General features: G+C 29.6%; 2 long non-coding RNA genes and 2 pseudogenes across 3 annotated transcripts; 2 read left to right on the forward strand and 2 right to left on the reverse strand.

The window, feature by feature from the left end:
- Positions 1-2,150: 2,150 nt before the first annotated feature.
- On the reverse strand, positions 2,151-6,961 carry LOC148765732 (uncharacterized; annotated as a pseudogene).
- Positions 6,962-8,820: 1,859 nt separating this feature from the next.
- On the forward strand, positions 8,821-10,968 carry LOC105953785 (uncharacterized). Of its 2 annotated transcripts, XR_016029286.1 has the most exons (8): positions 8,826-8,964; positions 9,085-9,115; positions 9,242-9,316; positions 9,467-9,520; positions 9,611-9,714; positions 9,809-9,949; positions 10,297-10,385; positions 10,723-10,968. It is a non-coding gene; the product is annotated as an uncharacterized LOC105953785 (long non-coding RNA). The 2 variants fall into 2 exon arrangements; XR_001172452.2 differs by lacking the exon at positions 9,085-9,115 and having other exon boundaries at positions 8,821-8,964.
- A 424-nt stretch (positions 10,969-11,392) lies between these two features.
- Positions 11,393-12,427, forward strand: LOC148765733 (uncharacterized; annotated as a pseudogene).
- Positions 12,428-17,573: 5,146 nt separating this feature from the next.
- LOC148765734 (uncharacterized) lies at positions 17,574-18,237 on the reverse strand. The gene is made up of 2 exons (XR_016029350.1): positions 18,115-18,237; positions 17,574-17,887 (listed from the first exon to the last, which is right to left on the reverse strand). It is a non-coding gene; the product is annotated as an uncharacterized LOC148765734 (long non-coding RNA).
- Positions 18,238-19,922: the final 1,685 nt, after the last annotated feature.

Below are 19,922 nucleotides of genomic sequence, written 5' to 3' on the forward strand. Positions count from 1 at the left end.
GGTTATTTAGCATATACGAAACTTCTGCGAATTACAACAAGTTACAAACTCACCCACTATCATTTATGAAGACAATGTTGCTTGCATAGCACATACAAGAGGCGAATACATAAAAGGTGATAGGACGAAGCATATATCACCAAAGTTCTTCCATACACATGAGCTTCAGAAGAATGGAGAGATTGATGTTCGACAAATTCGCTCATGTGGCAATCTTGCTGATTTGTTTACAAAGTCCTTGCCGACTTCTATATTTGAGAAGTTGGTATTCGCTATTGGAATGAGAAGAGCCAATGTGAATCGAGATTGACGACCCATTTCGAAGACTATATTGCTCATTTCAGGGGGAGCAATGGTGCTCTGCACTCTTTTTCCTTATGACTAGTTTTGTCCCATTGGGTTTTTCAACACAGGTTTTTAACAAGGTAGCTTATGCACACAGCTTGAATTTGATTTAGTCCAATGGGGAGTATGGTAATATTATCTAATAACTTAGCTTGTGGACTAAGTCTCCAAAAACCACGTATCTCTTTTCTATGTATCCTAAGCATGACAATACTTATTCCCCATCTTGTACAAATAATTTCCTATGGCAGAAAGAAATACGATACAAATTTCTTTCGGCATCTTTCTTATCATACTTTCAATTTTATTACAGTAGCAAATTATCTTTCAATTTCTACAACACACACTAGTGCATACTATGCAAGGATATTTTATTCTTATAATATTCTAGGCTACTTATTAATTAGGGGTGATTACAAATAAGCCCATCAACGGGTACTTATTCATAAAGAGTTTCAGACAAAAATCTCCTTTACCAATAAGTCCACACATGGTCCAGATTTTTGTAAAGGACTAACATAACCCCTCATACTTTAATATGCTCCAATTTTATCCTTAACTTAATTTAACTTCAATTTGACCCCAAATTTCACAAATTATTCAATTTTGACCCAATTTTTTTTTTTTTTTTAAATTTGTTTTTTAAATTTTTTTTTTCCCGCCGAATTCAAAAATTCAAAAAGTTAACGCCAGAATCCGGCAAAAATCCGGAAGAAAAAAAAATAAAAAAAAATTGAAAAGTCAACGCCGGAATCCGGCGGGAAAAAAATAATTTTGAAATTTATTTTTTTGAAAAAAAAAAGTTTTGGATCAAAATTGAATAATTTGTGAAATTTGGGGTAAAATTGAAGTTAAATTAAATTAATGATGAAATTGGAGCATATTAAAGTATGAGGGGTTATTTTAGTCCTTTACAAAAATCTGGACCATGTGTGGACTTATTGGTAAATGAGTTTTTTCTCTGGATCTCTTTATGAATAAGTACCCATTGATGAGCTTATTTGTAAAGACCCCTATATTTTATTCTATAACAGAAAAAAATTAATAAATATAAATTTAAATTATTTACTCTAAATAAATTAATTTATCACTCTTGAATATAAGTTTAATGATGAATAAATTTATTAAAATACACTTTTAAAAGATGATAATATTATAATTATCCACGAAATAATTAAAAATAGAAATATTAGAAAACCCGGTCGAATTCCGGTTGAACCGGCCCAACCGTAACCCAGTGAGCTAACTGATTCTATGTCCGGTCCCGTTTTCAAAACATTTCTATCAAATAATCCCATTTTTCAATAACATGTTTCTTATTTTTGTCTAACTAATCTCCATTGTTTGTGTGTGGGTGTATCTTATATTGGATTCAATCTTCTAAATTTTGTTCCTGCGTAACAATTATTAAATATTTTTCTACATATCATATTGGATTCAAATTTCTAATTATTTTTTCATGCGTAAATAATTAGAAAATTCATAATACATATCTTATTTAATTTATTATATTGCATTCAATTATCTAATTAGTTTTTCTTAATCTTTTATTAATAATTCAATTTTTAATGTTGTATTTTCGATATAAACTAGTACTTCACTTGTGCGTTGCACGGGATGAGTTTTAAAATGAAAAATGCATAATATATATAATCAACGGTCTCGTTGTATAATCGAATTCAAGTAAAATGGAATCAAAATGAAACTAAAAAAATATATATAATTTATCTTTTGTTACAAAATTGTAACAGATGAAATTCAATTTAATATTACATAAAATAATAAGCAACCCGCCAAACCTGAAACTAAACGACATAATTAACAGCAAACGGTACAAATATTCCCTGTAATAAAATCGAATACATCATGTGAATCTTATGTAAAATAACTGACATTAGCAATGAAAATGTAGCGGATAACTCAAGCAAAACAATCTGCAATTTAGTCATTTAAATGTAATACAAATACTAATACTAATACTAACACATATACTGACACTAATATTAACATTGATACTGATACTGATATTGACACTAATACTGATATGAATACTAATGATATTAATACTAATACTGATACTGATACTGATACTGATACTGATACTAGTATTGATATTAATACTAATACGAATACTAATACTAATACTAATACTAATATTAATTATAATGCTAAAATTAATCATAATTATAATCTTAATGTTAATATATTAATATTAATTCTAATTCTAATCATATTCCGAATACTAAATAATATTCCTAATATTAGTATTTCTCATAATACTAATATTATTATTATTATTATTATTATTATTATTATTATTATTATTATTATTATTATTATTATTATTATTATTATTATTATTATTATTATTATTATTATTATTATTATTATTATTATTATTATTATTATTATTATTATTATTATTATTATTATTATTATTATTATTATTATTATTATTATTATTATTATTATTATTATTATTATTATTATTATTGTTGTTATTATTATTATTATTATTATTATTATTATTATTATTATTATTATTATTATTATTATTATTATTATTATTATTATTATTATTATTATTATTATTATTATTATTATTATTATTATTATTATTATTATTATTATTATTATTATTATTATTATTATTATTATTATTATTATTATTATTATTATTATTATTATTATTATTATTATTATTATTATTATTATTATAATAATAATAATAATAATAATTATTATTATTATTATTATTATTATTATTATTATTATTATTATTATTATTATTATTATTATTATTATTATTATTATTATTATTATTATTATTATTATTATTATTATTATTATTATTATTATTATTATTATTATTCCTAAGACTAATACTAATACTAATACTAATACTATTACTAATACTAATATTAATGATAATATTAATATTAATACTAGTACTATTACTAATATTAATACAAATACTAATACTAATACTATTACTAATACTGATACAAATACTAATAGTTATACTAATACTATTACTAAAACTAATACTAATACTAATACTAACATTAATACTAATATTAATACTAATATTCATATTAATACTAATACTAATATTAATACTAACATTAATATTTATACTAATACTAATCTTAACACTGATACTGACACTGACAGCGACACTTATACTCACACTGATACTGGTAATGATACTTACACTGACCCTAACACTGACACCAATCCTGCCACTTGATATTAATACTAATACAGATGATGATATTGATACTGATACATACATACATACATTGATACTGATACTGATATTCATATTGATGCTGATATTGATACTGATACTGATACTAATTCTGATACTAATACTGACACTAACACCGACACAAATACTAATACTAATGCACTAATGCTAATGCACTAATACTAATGTTAATAGTAATCTTAATCCTAATCTAATTATAATAGTAATATTAATACTAATATTAATACTAATACTAATACTTATACTAATACTAATACTAATACTAATACTAATACTAATACTAATAATAATACTAATACTAATACTAATACCAATACGAATACTAATACTGATACTAATACTAATACTGATACTAATACTAATACCGATACTGATACAAATACTAATAATACTAATACTAATACTAATATTGATATTGATACTAATACTAATAGTAAAACTAATACTAATAGTAATACTAATATTAATACTAATACTAATACTAATACTAATACTAATTCTGATACTGATACTGATACTTGTACTGATGCTGATGCTGATGCTGATGTCGATGCCGATGTCAAATACTAATACTTATCCTTATCCTAATATTAATAATAATATTAATTCTCATATTGATACTAATACTAATAATAATCATAATACTAATATTAATTAAAACAAATACTAATATTAATACTAATATTGTTTGATTAATTAATATTGGGATGTAATATACTATTTATACAATAATATAAAATATTAATATCACTGTGTGAGACGGTAATTTTACATGCCATGATAATAATAATAATTAAAACAGTAATATTTATGTGTTAACAACAATATTGCTGTTTTAGACAATAATATTAATATTATTTAAAGTCAGGACAGTAATGTTAACATTAACACAATAATATGCATATGGACAATCCTTAAAAAATAATGCTCTAACTAGAGCCAATTGAAGTCGATGAGCGAAACAATGCACATAATATGCATATGGACAATCCTTAAAAAATAATGCTTGCAATCCATTCCATTCACCACGCATGTTGCTTGCCCCATCATAACCTTGACCTTGAAGATTGTCAACACTAAATGCATGATGAGAAAGAATAGTGGATAACTCACACTTAAGAGCCAATGCAGCAGTGTCGAATATCTTAAAAAAAAAACGTTCTTGAAGAACACCACCTTTGTCGACAAACCTCAAAAGAAGAGCCATTTGCTCTTTCTTTGATTCATCTCGTGCTTCGTCACCTAGAATGCAAAATTTTGAATCACCAATATCTTCACGAATTTTGGTTCGCACTTTTGTAGCAATGATATGCAATATCTCCTTTTGAATCTTTCCAGACGTGTATTTGGCATTATGAGGAGCTTTCTCCAAAACTGTTTCAGATACTTCATCATTATAACTTGCCAAAAGTTTCACCATTTCTACAAAATGGCCCGGATTGGTTAATTTTGGGCCTTCATCATGTCCCCGGAAAAGGGCATGATTGATATGCAAGTCACCGGACACAATCAATCAATGTCGTATTTGTTCCGCACTTTGGTTCATCATAACATTGTCAATAGGTCGAGATTGAGTCATTAAATCCTCATATGATTTTACAGCAGCAGAATGTGGGGAAGAATGATTTCCCACGTGAGTTAGAAAAGCACACGTCGTGTCGTTAACCTTTTTCCAATTGCGAAATCCTGCTACAGTATATGCATTTACCCCAAAACGTCCATTTGGTTTGCTTGCAAAAAGATAACAAGGTAAACAATATGCAGCATCTGTAGTAGGTGAATACTCTAACCATGTTGGAAATTGGGCAAACCAAGAATACTGAAATCTCCTTAGATATTTTTTATTTTTTGAAAAGGGATAATTTGATAAATAAAATTGATATGGCCCTATTTCTATATAAGAACGTCGAATTTCATCTTGTTGGTTAACACGATATTGCCAAATTTGGAGACGCTTTCCCAAATCACGTTCCAAAATTAATTCCTGGTTAGAATCAACTGCGGCAATTTTTTCAAGTTTATAACCAAGAAGTTCATCGTTATGAGTAGTTTGTTCGACTATTTCTTGGTCATCAACATTGGAACTATCAACATCAGCTTTTTATAGCACTTCACGGTCACTCTTAAAAAATGTTCCAATTGTGGTATTTCTTAATCGCTTAGATTGATGTGTAGACATCGCAATCACAAACCTAGAATTACAATTAAAAAAAAAAGATTCTTTGAATTATTACGCTAGAGATAAAAAAAATTACGGTGAAAAAAACCCAATAAACCCCAAATCAATGAATATGATTATGAAAACGATATCCAATAAAAATTTAAACTAGTTGTTAATAACCAATTTATGATTGAGTCAACACCAAAAATTCTAGATATTCAAACAAACACAAAAAAATAAAAAATCAAATATAACAATATTATACGGAAATCAAGAAACAATAACCATTAGAAAATCTCATAAATACAAAGCAAATAAACAATAAAAGATGAGATTAAAAATTGTACCTGCAAGTTTTGGAGCAAAAGAAAAGGTTTCGAAGCCCCTCTTTTTATAGGTTATGTTGTTTTGTCTTTTAGTTTGATGTGGATAGGAGTTAGGAGTTATTGTTTTGGGAAGAGTTAGTGGGGGACCACAATTAATTGTACTAGGGTAGATAAAAGAGACGATGTTTTTTCAATTTTATTAGATTAGGTTTTTTTTTTTTTTTTATAGCCCAATAAATATAAAATTAATTTTAAATATAATAAATAGTACTAATTTTTTTTCCTTGGGGGGTCAACCCCCCCCCCCCCCCCCCCCCGCCCCCCCCCCCCCCCGCCCTTACCAAGTTCCGCCACTAGCTCTAGTTACAGCATTCAGGGAAGTGATTCTTGTGCATCAATTTCACGAAAAGTGATTTTTAACAACTTGCATTTAACAACATGCGCCTAAAGTCCGTTGTAATAGTATCTATTTTACAACGTGCTTTTAATGTATGTTGTGTGTAATGTGAACAAAACATCTTTTTTTTTTTGATAGGAAAAAAAACACAATTAATAAAAGTTAAAATTACATGAGTCCATAATAGGGTGACCCCTATCAACAAAATCAGAAAGAGGGATTACACTAGGGGCAACATGCCCTTCAAAACAAGAGCTAGAAGCCCATTTCCCCAAATTATGGGCTGCCTCGTTCCCCATTCTAGGGATGAATTTAAAAATCCATGTGGGCCAAAGATTCCAGAAGCGTTTGATTTCGTCAATTGGCACAGATGCAGTCCATTGAGGAGGGAGATCTTTATCCATAATAAGCTTAACCGCATTAATACAGTCACTTTCAATGATAGCATTGCTGAACAACATACTTAATTTGCATGTTGTGAAAAATACATACAACGAGATGCACTTGCATATTGTAGAAATGCTCGCATATAACTAGATATAGTGCACCTTGTAAATATAAAAATACATACTACAAGAAGCTTATGCATTTTGTAAAAAAAATTAAATATAACAAGTCACTAAATATCTTGTAAAATAATTCAAATTTCTTTCAAAATGAAATACTAATTATAATTTTATTATAAAAAACTAAAAAATCAAACTTACATGTATCCCGTAGATCATTTTGGGCATAGTTAAATCCATGTATCATTATTCCATCCACAGTTAATTAATTTTATTATAAAAAACTAATTATAATTCAAATCCATGTATTTCAATTAATTTTATAGAAATAGTTATTAAATATATTTTAACTTGTAAAATTAAAACTATTATGAAATACGAAGTTTCATTTTCGCCTATGTATAATTTAACAAAAACGACTTAAAAATATTACTAACTTAGCAAGAATAAGTAGAAAAATATTTTTTCCTACAATTCCTTTTTTTTTTTTTTTTAATTATTACAAGGGCGAATGGCAAAAATGCCCATCACATGGGACTTAAATGCATTTTGGTCCACAAAAAAAACAGTCTCTCAATTAAACCCATCCCCATGTCTTTAGTCTAAAATACCCTCAGTAATATAATTCTTATCAATTCCACCCATTATGCTCTAACTTCCTTAATATTACACATTGACCCCGGATTTAAACAAATATATCACATTAACCCCCAAAACATTTTTTTTCAGAAAATAATTTTTTTTCTGAAATGTTTTTTTTCCGGCCAGATTCCGGCGTTGACTTTTTTTTTTTTTTGAATTCTTTTTTTCTTAGAAAAAAAAATATTTTAATTAATATTACTGTTTTGGCTACTAAATTACTGTCTCAGACAGTAATATTACTGTTTGGGACAGTAATATTATGAATATTATTTTCTCGAACAGTAATATTGTTAATATTATTGTCTAAGACACTTAAATTACTGTTGGAGACAGTAATTTAGCATCCAAGGCAGTAATATTAATTAAAATATTTTTTTTAAGAAAAAAAAAAGTCAATTAACAGTTAAATTACTGTCTCGGACAGTTAAATATTAATTAATTAAAAATATTTTTTTTAAGAATAAAAAAGTCAATTAACGGTTAAATTACTGTCTCCAACAATTAAATAACTGCTGGAGACAGTAATTTAGCAACGAGTACAGTAATATTAATTAAAATATTTTTGAAGAAAAAAAAAAAAAGTCAATTAACAGTTAAATCACTGTCTCCGACAGTTAAATAACTGCCGGAGACAGTAATTTAGCAGCCAAAACAGTAATATTAATTAAAATATTTTTTTTAAGAAAAAACAAAATTATAAAAAAAAAAAAAAAGTCAACGCCGGAGACCCGGCGGTCAACGGCAGTTGACCGGCCGGAAAAAAAATTCAGGAAAAAAAAAAGTTTTTCAGAAAAAAAAAAAAAGTCAATGCCGGAGACCGGCGGTCAACGGCGGCGGCCGGCGGTCTCCGGTGGTGGCGGGTCAAAATTGGGGTCAAAATTGAAATTAGGGTTAAAATTGGTTAATTGATGAAATTGGGCTAAATTGGGGTGTAAATCATAAAATTGGAGTTGAATTGGGTTTCAATGAATTGGGGGTAATTTTGGTATATATAAAAGGATTTTCCTTATTTGCAAATAAGTTTGATGGGGCTGGATTTATTTGAAAGACAAAAAGTTGGATGTCCCTCTTTTAATTAAGTGCCCTTGTGATGGGCCTATTTGCCATTACCCATAATTACAAAAGAACAATATAATGAGTATAAAAAATAAAACCAACCCCTCCACCACTTTATGTTCCTCATTACCAAAATATTAGACTGGACGGAAGAGAAGAGAAAAAAATGGAACGGTTGAGAAAGAAAATGGCGACTAGGGTTTTCCTTTTCTCACTGTGCGCGTAGTTGGCATCTCCTGTTTCGACCACCACATACCAAGGTAACAATTCCACCACTGATTTATCTGATTTCTTCAATACCATAGCGGCAGTTGCAAATTGCAATTGAGCATAGTGGCAATATTTATTGGGGCAAAATTATAACCTTTTATTCTTTGCAGATGATATTTGCTCTTGACGGGACTTTTATTAGTGGGTTGATACAAGAATTTTGTTTCTAGTCAATGAATTGTTAGATCATAACATTCATTTATAGATGAGTTTTCCTTTGAATTTGATTGGTCAATAAATATTTGATAAATGTTTACATCTTTTCAGAATTCATCTTAGTTACTATAAGATGATATCACGGAGTAACTATAAGATGGAGCTTGTATGAGGCATTTCAAACAGGTCAGCATAATTGATCCTTGTACATATACAGAGTGTAATCTTGTATAATGGTAATTACTTTTAGAGAAATGCAACTTTAATGGAATATGTGTTTCTTGTTCATTGATATATATATATTGTTCTCTTTGTATTCTTTGTTTTCGTATTCAGGAGATTTCATATTTGACTAGGAATAGGATTCAAACAGACAATCAACCTTTTAAGGTTTGAAACTTTTGTTAATTTGTTGACTAATTACCCATGTTTATTTCAACCCGTGTTTATTTCAACTGATGGTTTTTGTTGACCGTGAAGGTTGCTATGCAAAACATTTGATGAAAAAAAATCGTCAACACGATGAAGTCAAAACTTGTTTCAGCTTCAAGGAGGGCTAATAATCACGGCTCAAGTTGAAAAGGGTAGTGTGCTTTATTAGTATTTTAACTTTTATCCATACGGTTTGCTTTTTTTTTTTTTTTTTTTATTAGTTTTTGTCGAATTGAACAATTGCAGATATGAAATGAATATGGACCAGTAGAGTGGGAAACTGGTGCTTCTAGTTAAGTGAATACTGCATGAGCAGTAAAATGGTTGTTGGACTTGATCGATACAGGTGTTTCATAGATCATGTGCAAACAAGCCTCTAATCCCATAGTAAGAAAATTCATATTATGTTATACAATATATTTTTTACTTAAATTAATAGTTTATATCTCAGTCTTAAGTTCAAACAATAAAACAGTTCTTCCCTGTTTATTACATTATGTATGTTTGTCTTGTCGTTTGTTGCTTTTATCTTTTAATTATATAATTTGTGAATTTCTTGTTGTATTATAGTTGTATGTATGACATATACCAAATATACTGGTCTAGTTGTGATTTTTGAATATGAATTTCATGTTTTAGATATTTTTTTAGAGAGAGATAAAAAAAAAATCTTATTTGCTCCATTTCCTTTTTTCTTCTACGAACTTGCTAACTCATTGTTTTAACTTTTCCAGATAGATACTTGCAATGGTTTCTAGTGTGAAGGCTTCACTCCTAACGAATCCTATAAACTGAAAATGTGGACTGAAGTCTGCACTAGCTGGTAATTAATCAAATTATTAGTTCTTTCTTTATACATATATACTGAAATTCTTTGAAGTCTTTTTTATATTTCATTCCTTGGTGATAACTGATAAGAATCCTAATTCTGAGTTGACTCTGTATGCAACACTGCAATGAAGTAAGAAAATAGTTTACGGTGTTATTGCTACATAATTCTCCCTATTAACGCATGCTTTACTTATCAGTTTCATAGCGCAATATTGTTAGACATTATGATAGAGAAGTCTATTCTAGTAGCTTTCTGTTTGTTATTTTTTTTATAGTTAATTAATGCGTGAAGAGTTTGTCTTCTGAATAACACCTGTTGATATTTTCAGTAGATTCTGGAGCACTTGACTTCTGTTCATCTTAATTGAGTCATGTGACGAGGCAAATGAAAGATGAGCATTGGCGGCTGCTTAGAATTAGTCGCACGATTATAGTACTGTTGGATAATTTGGTATTTCAAGGATTTTGATGTATTGGATGGATGATATTGAGCTGGATTTGAAAATCCGATTTCTTTATGTTTTGATTATAAAAAAAAATTAATATTTTTTTTGTGAGAGCAAGTAATACAACAACATGCATCTTACCTTGTAGTTATATTATCTACAACAGTCGGAAGCACATTGTAGAACATTTATAACCACAGTCGGCTGCATGTTGTATATCTTGTGTATGACAACATGCTCAAAAGCCTTGTCGTAAAGATTACGACAATGCGCCGTTAAATGTTGTTAATTCCCAATAAGAACATACACATTGTGTTGTTATACATCTTATACAACATACATATATGTGTTCTACAACTGGCGATGCATGTACCGAGATTTAACAACATGTCCGTCAACAACGTACCATGACGTGTTGTTGTTTCCCTATAACAACACTCACCGAGTGTTGTTAAAGAAACTTTTTCTTGTAGTGTTGTTGGTGCTTCTACTAAGCGAAATGGTGAGTTAATTAATGCACATCAGGCTGAAATTTCTTGTTTGATATCGATTAGTGAGCTTGAGACCGGTAAAGGAGCTAACAAGATTGGTACTTTACAATGGGCAGATAATACTCGATGGGGTTCTCATTTTTGTTCAATGTGTAGCTTAATAAAAATGTTTAATGCTACTGGTATTGTGCTTCAAAGTATTATAGTTGATGGCGACGTGGTGATGCCGATTATGCTTATACTACTATGACATCTTTTCAGTTTGTCTTTATTTTGATTTTGAGGAAAGAAGTGATGGGAATTACTGATGTTCTTTGCCAAGCTTTGCATCAAAAGTCTAAACATATATTAAATTCTATGAATCTAGTCTCAACAACAAAGCAACTCCTTCAAAAATTGAGAGATAATGGATGGGATGCTTTTCTAAGTGATGTTATATCATTTTGTGAAAGTAAGAATATTGAGATGCCTGATATGAATGGTGCTTATAAAGTAGGCCGAGGAAAGTCGATTCATCAACCTCGAGATATTAATATTAGTATTGAGTATCATTTTCATTTTGATATCTTCAATACTACAATAGACACTCAATTGAAAGAGTTGAATAGCAGATTTTGTAATCAAACAGTGGAACTCTTGACTCATAGTCTCGCTAGTAGTTCATATAAGTCGTTTAATGCAGATGATATTTGCACTCTTGTTGAAAAATATTATCCTCGGGATTTCGCTAAACGAGAAAGACTCCTTTTGAAGTTTCAATTGCAGCATTATTATCTAGACGTGATCAAGCATTCAGATTTATGTCAGATATCAACTTTAGCAGCATTGTGTGAAGGGTTAGCGGAGACGAAAATGTTTGAAATATATTACTTGGTTGACAGATTGATTCGTCTCATCTTACTTCTTCGTGTTTCTACCGCTAAGAGCGAGCATTTTCTGCTATGAAACTTGCTAAAACTAAACTTCGAAACAAAATGGAAGATGAGTTTCTTGGAGATTGCATGCTCCTACATATAGAGAGGGATATTGCCGATACTTTTAGCACGGATTCGATCATAGAAGATCTCTATACAATGAAAGATCGTCCAGTTTTTTAATTATTATTATTTTTTTGTTTTTTTTTTTTAGTAAATTAATTTTATTTTCTAATTGTGTAGATTTTTTCGTGGACAAAACATATGATAATTTTATTTTATTATTATCATATAGAGTTTAATTATTATTTTATTTTATTTTCTCGTATTATTAGGTATTTATTATTTTCTGCCCCAACTATAATTTCCTGGTTTCGTCTCTGATTGGTAGAAATATCAATACAATATCAAATCAATAATAAAATAGAAGGAAATATGTCGTTAATTTTCTATTGTGAATATATCCATATATATCATATAATATTTGGTATATTATATATCAAAGTAAAGTACTTTGTAAATAATACTATATTCAAGATAAATGTATATTTCGTTTGTTTTATTCATAAATAAGAGATAAAATCAACATATGGGACATACTATTTATAATATAAAAAATCAACTAATGTTGTGATTTAAAAAAACATACAATAAAATCACGACATTTGGAGAACTCACTTAAGTCTGAACCAACAAAGATATGTAGGTATTGTAATGAAAGCGAAATCAGAGGGGATAAAGAAGCACAATTGAGAAAATTAAAATGATAAACAGGATAAGTTATTTCGAATTTATAGATTCAAAATGCACGAAATATTATATATATATATATATATATATATATATATATATATATATATATATATATATATATATATATATATATATATATATATATATGTGTGTGTGTGTGTGGGGGGGGTAATTATTAAATGATCGTTGGTTCAAGAAACATTTATTAAATAATTGTACAAATGTGAAATAGGAAATAACTTAAAAACTTAACTAAATAAAAATGTCAACTAAGAAATTTGAAAGTATGACATAGGAATTTGTCCATCTCATTCATAGAGGGCATATATCCTCTTTTTCTTTGATATAACCTCTAATACTTCTGTTAATAGGGATAGACCTAAACTGTTTTGCATCATTTGAGAAAAATTGACTCCTAATTTCAGCCAGCCTATTTTTTAATTATGCCCCTGCCACCTCATCAACACCATCACATAGGGGTGGCATTGGTAGGGATACCAAAGTTTTTTACCATTACCGTGTACCAACCGTAACTTATGGTAACGAGAAGTTTCGTAGCATTACCGTACCCGAAACATTCGGTATACCGTTGTTTGGTATACCGTTACATCTGGTACGATACCATGGTACATGATACTCTACCATTATCTTGTATTAAACTAAAATTTGATAAAAAGAAAAATCTGTCAATTTTACCCGCAAATGAATTTCGTAATACATAAATTTATATTATTTTAATGTCTTCATAAATTTATTGAGCCAAACATTACAATTAATTTTACGAAATCACATAGTGTAAATTTATTCATATATGTTTGGTTATTGTTTATATATATATATATATATATATATATATATATATATATATATATATATATATATATATATATATATATATATAAAAGAAAAATGGGAAAAATACCGTACCGATTCAAATGATAACCACTACTTTGGTATTTTTTCGGTAATCTTCGGTTGGTATACCGTGGTACTTGGCAATTGGTACTTTTTGTCCACCCCTACAGTATCACGTGCTATGCAACTAGCCCCATCAGCCATTTTTTTTTATTCTTTTTTAGTTTTTAATTTTAATTTTAATTTTTTAAATTAAAAAAAAAAATTAGTTTTTTAAATTTTTTTTTTATTCTTTTTTCTTTTTATAGTTTTTTTCTTTATCTATCATATATATTAATCGGCTATGAAGCATATTAAATGACTACAATGAAGCATAGTCAATTAAGGAATTAACTATTAAAAAAAACACTACACAAAATCGAAAATCAACACTTTTTTTTACAAAAAAAATAATATACATAAATTGTAATTGACTTATACAAATCGGAATAAATACACAAAAATCCAAAAACTAATTAAAAGATAAAATCGAGTAACCTTAATCGACTACCAAAATACGTAGCCGATTAAGGGTCCAGCCTGTGCGAATTTCTCTACCCGCGTCATCCTCCGCCCGATCTACCAAAAAATGCTAGGGCTATGTTTGGATGCATTTTTGTTTTGTTTTCATTGTTTCCCCAAAACAAAATGGGATTTATTACAATTTTCAAATCATTTTCTCAAAACAATTTCAAAAGTTTATCTCTCCTTCAGACGTGATGTGACTGCTACAGTAAAATGATTTGACTGCTACAGTAAATAATGTCTTCACTAAAAAACAAATAAACATCACTTCATCTTTCAATTTTTTTCTTCAAAAATACATTATTCTAACACCTTTAAACATGATTTGACTGCTACAGTGTATTTTGTCTCCTTCCAAAATACAAACAAACATTACTTTCATTCTCAAATTATTCCCCCAAAACATATTTCCTCAAAATGAAATCAAAATAAGATCTAAAACGCTTCCAAACATTGCCTAGATCTGCCTCCCATCGTCACTACACCGCCGCGGCACCGCCACACCACACCATCACCAACCCCACTTCGATATTCCGACGATTTTTTTATTACAAATAAAGTAAATCACAACCCGCACCACCAACCAAAGAATAATCACCACATGGGCCCACCTTCTCTCATGAGGAGTGCCGCCTCGTCTAAGTCCTCGAAATTTGCCCCAACCCAGAAAATTTCCGCCACACTTCGTCGAAAATCTGCCTCGATCTCCTCCCCAGGCCTACTGGATTGACCTCGTCGAGCCGGCTCTTGATCGTCGAGATAGAAGAGGCGGTGGTCGTGGCGGTGGAGACTCCCTGCTTTTCTACATCTTCCGGCGGCAGCGGCGGAGGTTTTTCCTCTTTTAGAACTTCCTTCCGTTTGCTCTTCCTCTTCGGTTGATTCTTCTTTTCCTTGTCCGTGGAAGCGGCGACTCTCGTGACCAACGTCAAGGTTGTTGCTGGAGAAAAGAGAAAAAAAACAACAACAATAAAACACGGAGAAGAGAGAAGAAAGAAACGGGAATGGGGATGTGACAAATAAAAAATGAGATTAGGGTTTTGAAAGAGTACATTGGACAACTAAGGGTAGGTTTGAAATTGTGAAAATAGCATTTGAATGGAATGTTAGCTAACAAGGTTTTCTCTAATTATTTTTGGGAAGAGAATTTTTCTTAACTACATTTCCTAGATGAGGGGTCTTTCTAATTTTCTCTATAAATTAAACACATCGGTGTCTATGTATCTTCCAACCAAAATCCCATCCAATTTTTTAATATGGGCACTTTACAAATAAACCCATCAATGGGTACTTATTCATAAATTGGTCTACACAAAAAACTCTTTTACAAAAAAGTCCACACATTGTCCAGAGGTTTGTAAAATACTAAAATAGCCCCTCATATTTTAATATGCTCCAATTTCAACATTTGTTTATTTTAACCTCAATTTGACCCCAAATTTCACAAATTATTCAATTTTGACCCAAAATATAATTTTGAGTACAATTTCGTCCGTCGTCGTCATTGACCGCAGGTCTTCGGTATTGACTTTTTTTCCACCTGATTTTTTGCCGGTTTCCGACGTTGACTTTTTCAATATTTTTCCGGCTTGTGGCGCCGCTGACTGGCGGCGTTGACTTTTTTTTCTTCTTTAACATCTGTTTGCCCCCGTTTAAACAACAATATTGATGTGGTTGACAGTAATATTAACTATATTACTGTTAAACACATTAATATTAACTATATTACAGTTTAACACAGTAATATGGATATACTAATCTCTAGCACGTAATATTAACACAACAAAAGCCATTATTATTGTGTAATAGAGTAATATTAATATGTTGACCGTTTAAAAAACGTAAACACAATAAAAAGCCAAAAAAATTAATATTGATGTGGTTGACAGTATTATTACTGTTCAATAATATTACCGTCAACCACAGTAATATTAATATTATTGTGTTTACAGTAATATTACAATAGTAGACAGTAATGTTATTACGTTACTTCGTCAACAACTCAAACAGAACAAAAAACCCCAAAAAATAATAATATTGATGTGGTTGACAGTAATATTACTGTGTTTTCAGTTATTTATTGTCAACGACAATAATATAATTACGCTGACTTGTCAACAAATCAAACAAAAAAAAAAAAAGTCAAAAAAATAATAACATTGTCGCTGACTCTAATTGTACTGTCAACAACAGTACAATTACATAAATTTATTGTCAACGACAGTACAATTATGTTAATGTACTGTCAGTTACAGTATAATTACTATTAATGACAGTACAATTACGGTCCACGTTTAGCGGCGGGGGTAAAAAAATGGATAAAAATTTTAGGAAAAAAAAAACACTAAAAAAAGTCAACGCCGGAGACCGGCGGAAAAAGCAGACATAAAAAAAATCGAAAAAGTCAATGCCGGATACCGACAGCGGAAAAAGCAGACCAGGAAAAAAAATCGAAAAAGTCAATGCCGGAGACCGGCGGCAAAAAAATAATTTTAGAAAAAAAAAGTTTAAAAAAGAGAGTCAAAATTGATTTTTGTGGTTAAAATTGATTAAATAGGGGTTACAATTAAGAATTGAGTGTAAGGGTTCGGAGTAATTTTATCATATACATTAATATTTCCTTTATTTATAATGCATATTAGGGGTCTTAAGATATAGGTCCATAGTGTCAAAACTTATTAGAACTAAATGATAAGTCCAACTAAACATTTGATTTACATCCTTTATAAAATTCATTTCGAAAATGCCCCGACTTATAATTCGAAATCTGCATTAAGTAAATTCAAACTGCATTTATTATTGCATTTAGTATTTTCATATTTTAATCTAACTTTTTTAATATCTTTTTATGTTTTGTTCTTTCTTCATTTTAGCATTTTATACAGTATTATAAATAAAATTATTTTCCTTTTTCTCCACATAATTTTGAAAATTGCAAAAAAATGAAAACATGTAATTATATATTTTTTTTAATTCAATTTACTTATTTTTCATTTTTTCTTTTTATTTTTTATTTCGATATTCTATCAATAAATGTAGTCATCTATAGTCACCGAAGTCAAATTGTCGTTTCTAGACATTCTTGAATTTTACTTTACAACATAGTCTATAGTACACTATGATATGCTACGATGTATTATAGTATACTAGTCGTATGTACTTTGTAGACATCTAAATTTTGAATTTTACTTCATCGCATTGTACAACACATTTTGTACTAAACTATGATATACTACGGTGCGCTATGATATACTACGGTGTACCATGGTTTCCTGCGGTGTCTATTCCAAACCCTAGCCGCCAACAACTCTCAGTCGTTGCCAACCCTAGGAGTCAACGCAGCCGCAGGCAAACCCTATCAGCGCCGTGGCAACCGTGCTCACCTGTATCCTTTTGAAAAACTTCGATCTGCTATTTTGAACCCTAGTGTTCGCCGCCACGCAATCGAAGCAACCTAAGAACGTTCACAACGGCCTGTAACAAGTCGAAAAAGTAGCAAATCAGATCTAAACCGAACAAAATCTCTTAAAGATCAAACAGAATCAGATGATATTAGTCAAAATATGTTTTTAATAACAGATCTTTATAAACAAATGAAAAAAATTGTTCGTTTATCTGTTTTATTAACAAATCTATATAATAAATAAATTGAGATAAAGTAATTACAATAAAGAAGATGGGATGGAAGTTTCGTGTTTTACCACAATCGTGTTTCTGATGATGAGATCTGCATCTTTGTGGGTGGCGGCGAAATTGAGCCAAGATTTTTATAGAAAAATCTTTTAACTAAAATGAGAGAGATGTACAAGGAGATAGAGGTTATCGATATACCCGGGGGGGGGGGGGGGGGGGGGGTGTTGAGGGTATAATGGGGTTTAAATATTTCTGAGGGCTGTCGGTGTAATAAAACTAGACATATGGGTTTAGATCAAAATGGTGAAATGGAGTTGTTTTACATGGGGGAATTGGCTAGACACCCGTTATTCTGGACTTATATAGGTAGAGATCCTAGTCGCTAGATGAATATAGGCATAGGTCATTTATCACAAAAAAATAATAAAAATAAAATAAAACAATTAGTATATAGGCATAAACATGCTCAATTAATAAGAAAACAAATCTCATATATCACTCCCTCCCTCTCTAATCTTACGTATCTTTCTTCCTATATAATCTCTCATATTTCTCTTCCTCTCCATCTCATATCTCTCGCTTTTTTCTTCTGGTTTTTTTTCTTTTCGATCAACATCTTTTCGATTTTTTTTTTCCGATCAACTTCTTTCTTTCTCTATACCCTTTCTCGATTACATCTGTTCGATTTTTTTTTCCCTTTGGAATTCAAATTCTTTTGGATTATGTTGTAGGGAAGAAAAAAAATGGGAGCTTTACATTATTAGATGATTTTTCGGTGAAAGAGTTAAAAGCAGACAACAAACATAAATCTCTTTTTGCTTGCACAAAGTGAGTTTTTTTTTTCTTCTCGTTTTGTATTTAGCTGTAGTCAGTTTATAATGTATGTCTGTATTTCTAATTGATTTTGGTTCAATAAATAGCAAAAAACAAAAAAATGAAACAACAAAATCAAATTGCAGCATTAAAAATAAACTGCAAATTGCAACCGATAACAGTAGATTTTGTTGCAAACTGCAAATTGCAATTTTTGCATTGATAGAATATTTTTTATAATTTTATTGTCGTTTTTTGCATTTTTATGATATGTATGATATTTTTGTTTTGTATTTTTATTTTTATTATTTGCATTTAGATATTGCATATCATATTTTCATTTTATTGTTTGTAATTAGATGATGCTGATTTTTTTTACTTGTTCAGTTTGCTGTTTGCATTTGGCGAATTCATAGGTAGTTTGTTGTTTTAAATTCAATAATGCAAGTTTTAATTATTAGTTTGCTATTTGCATTTTACAGAGTCATAAGCGGACAAGGCGGCTGCGGCCGTGGCGTTCGTAGCGGTGGTGCGTTTTTTACAACCTGAGTTGTTACCGAACAACAAATAATTTCTAAACAGCAAATGCAAGAAGGCAAATTGGGAAACAACAAATCGAACGAAGGAAAACGGAATGAAGGCAAACTGCAAACGACCTTGTAAATTGCAAACGTTCAGACACCCAAATTTGTAGAGATTTTGGTTTTGAAGAAACAAGGAAGAAATCGATATCAAGAGATTTGCAATTCTAATTTTCGGATTTGCAGTATATTAGGGAGAAAAATAGGTGATTTTGATTTTGAGGATTTATTTTACCATATATTGATAGGGGTACTTTTGACAAATTACAAATAATAAAATATGGTGAAAATTAGAGTTTATTAGATAGATTTTAACACATATAATCTCTTATAGGAGGACCTATAGCAAATTGCACCGTTTCACATATCTAATTAGGTTTCATTAGAGGAGTATCAAGCATATTACCCTTACATATTAAAATGACGAGTTTATTGGTCAAAGAGATATCACCCCTGAACCTAGAATAACAAAGATGATTGAT

Source organism: Erythranthe guttata, chromosome 13 (assembly GCF_056151865.1).
Source record: "Erythranthe guttata isolate IM_541 chromosome 13, IM_541, whole genome shotgun sequence".
Lineage (NCBI taxonomy): Eukaryota > Viridiplantae > Streptophyta > Magnoliopsida > Lamiales > Phrymaceae > Erythranthe > Erythranthe guttata.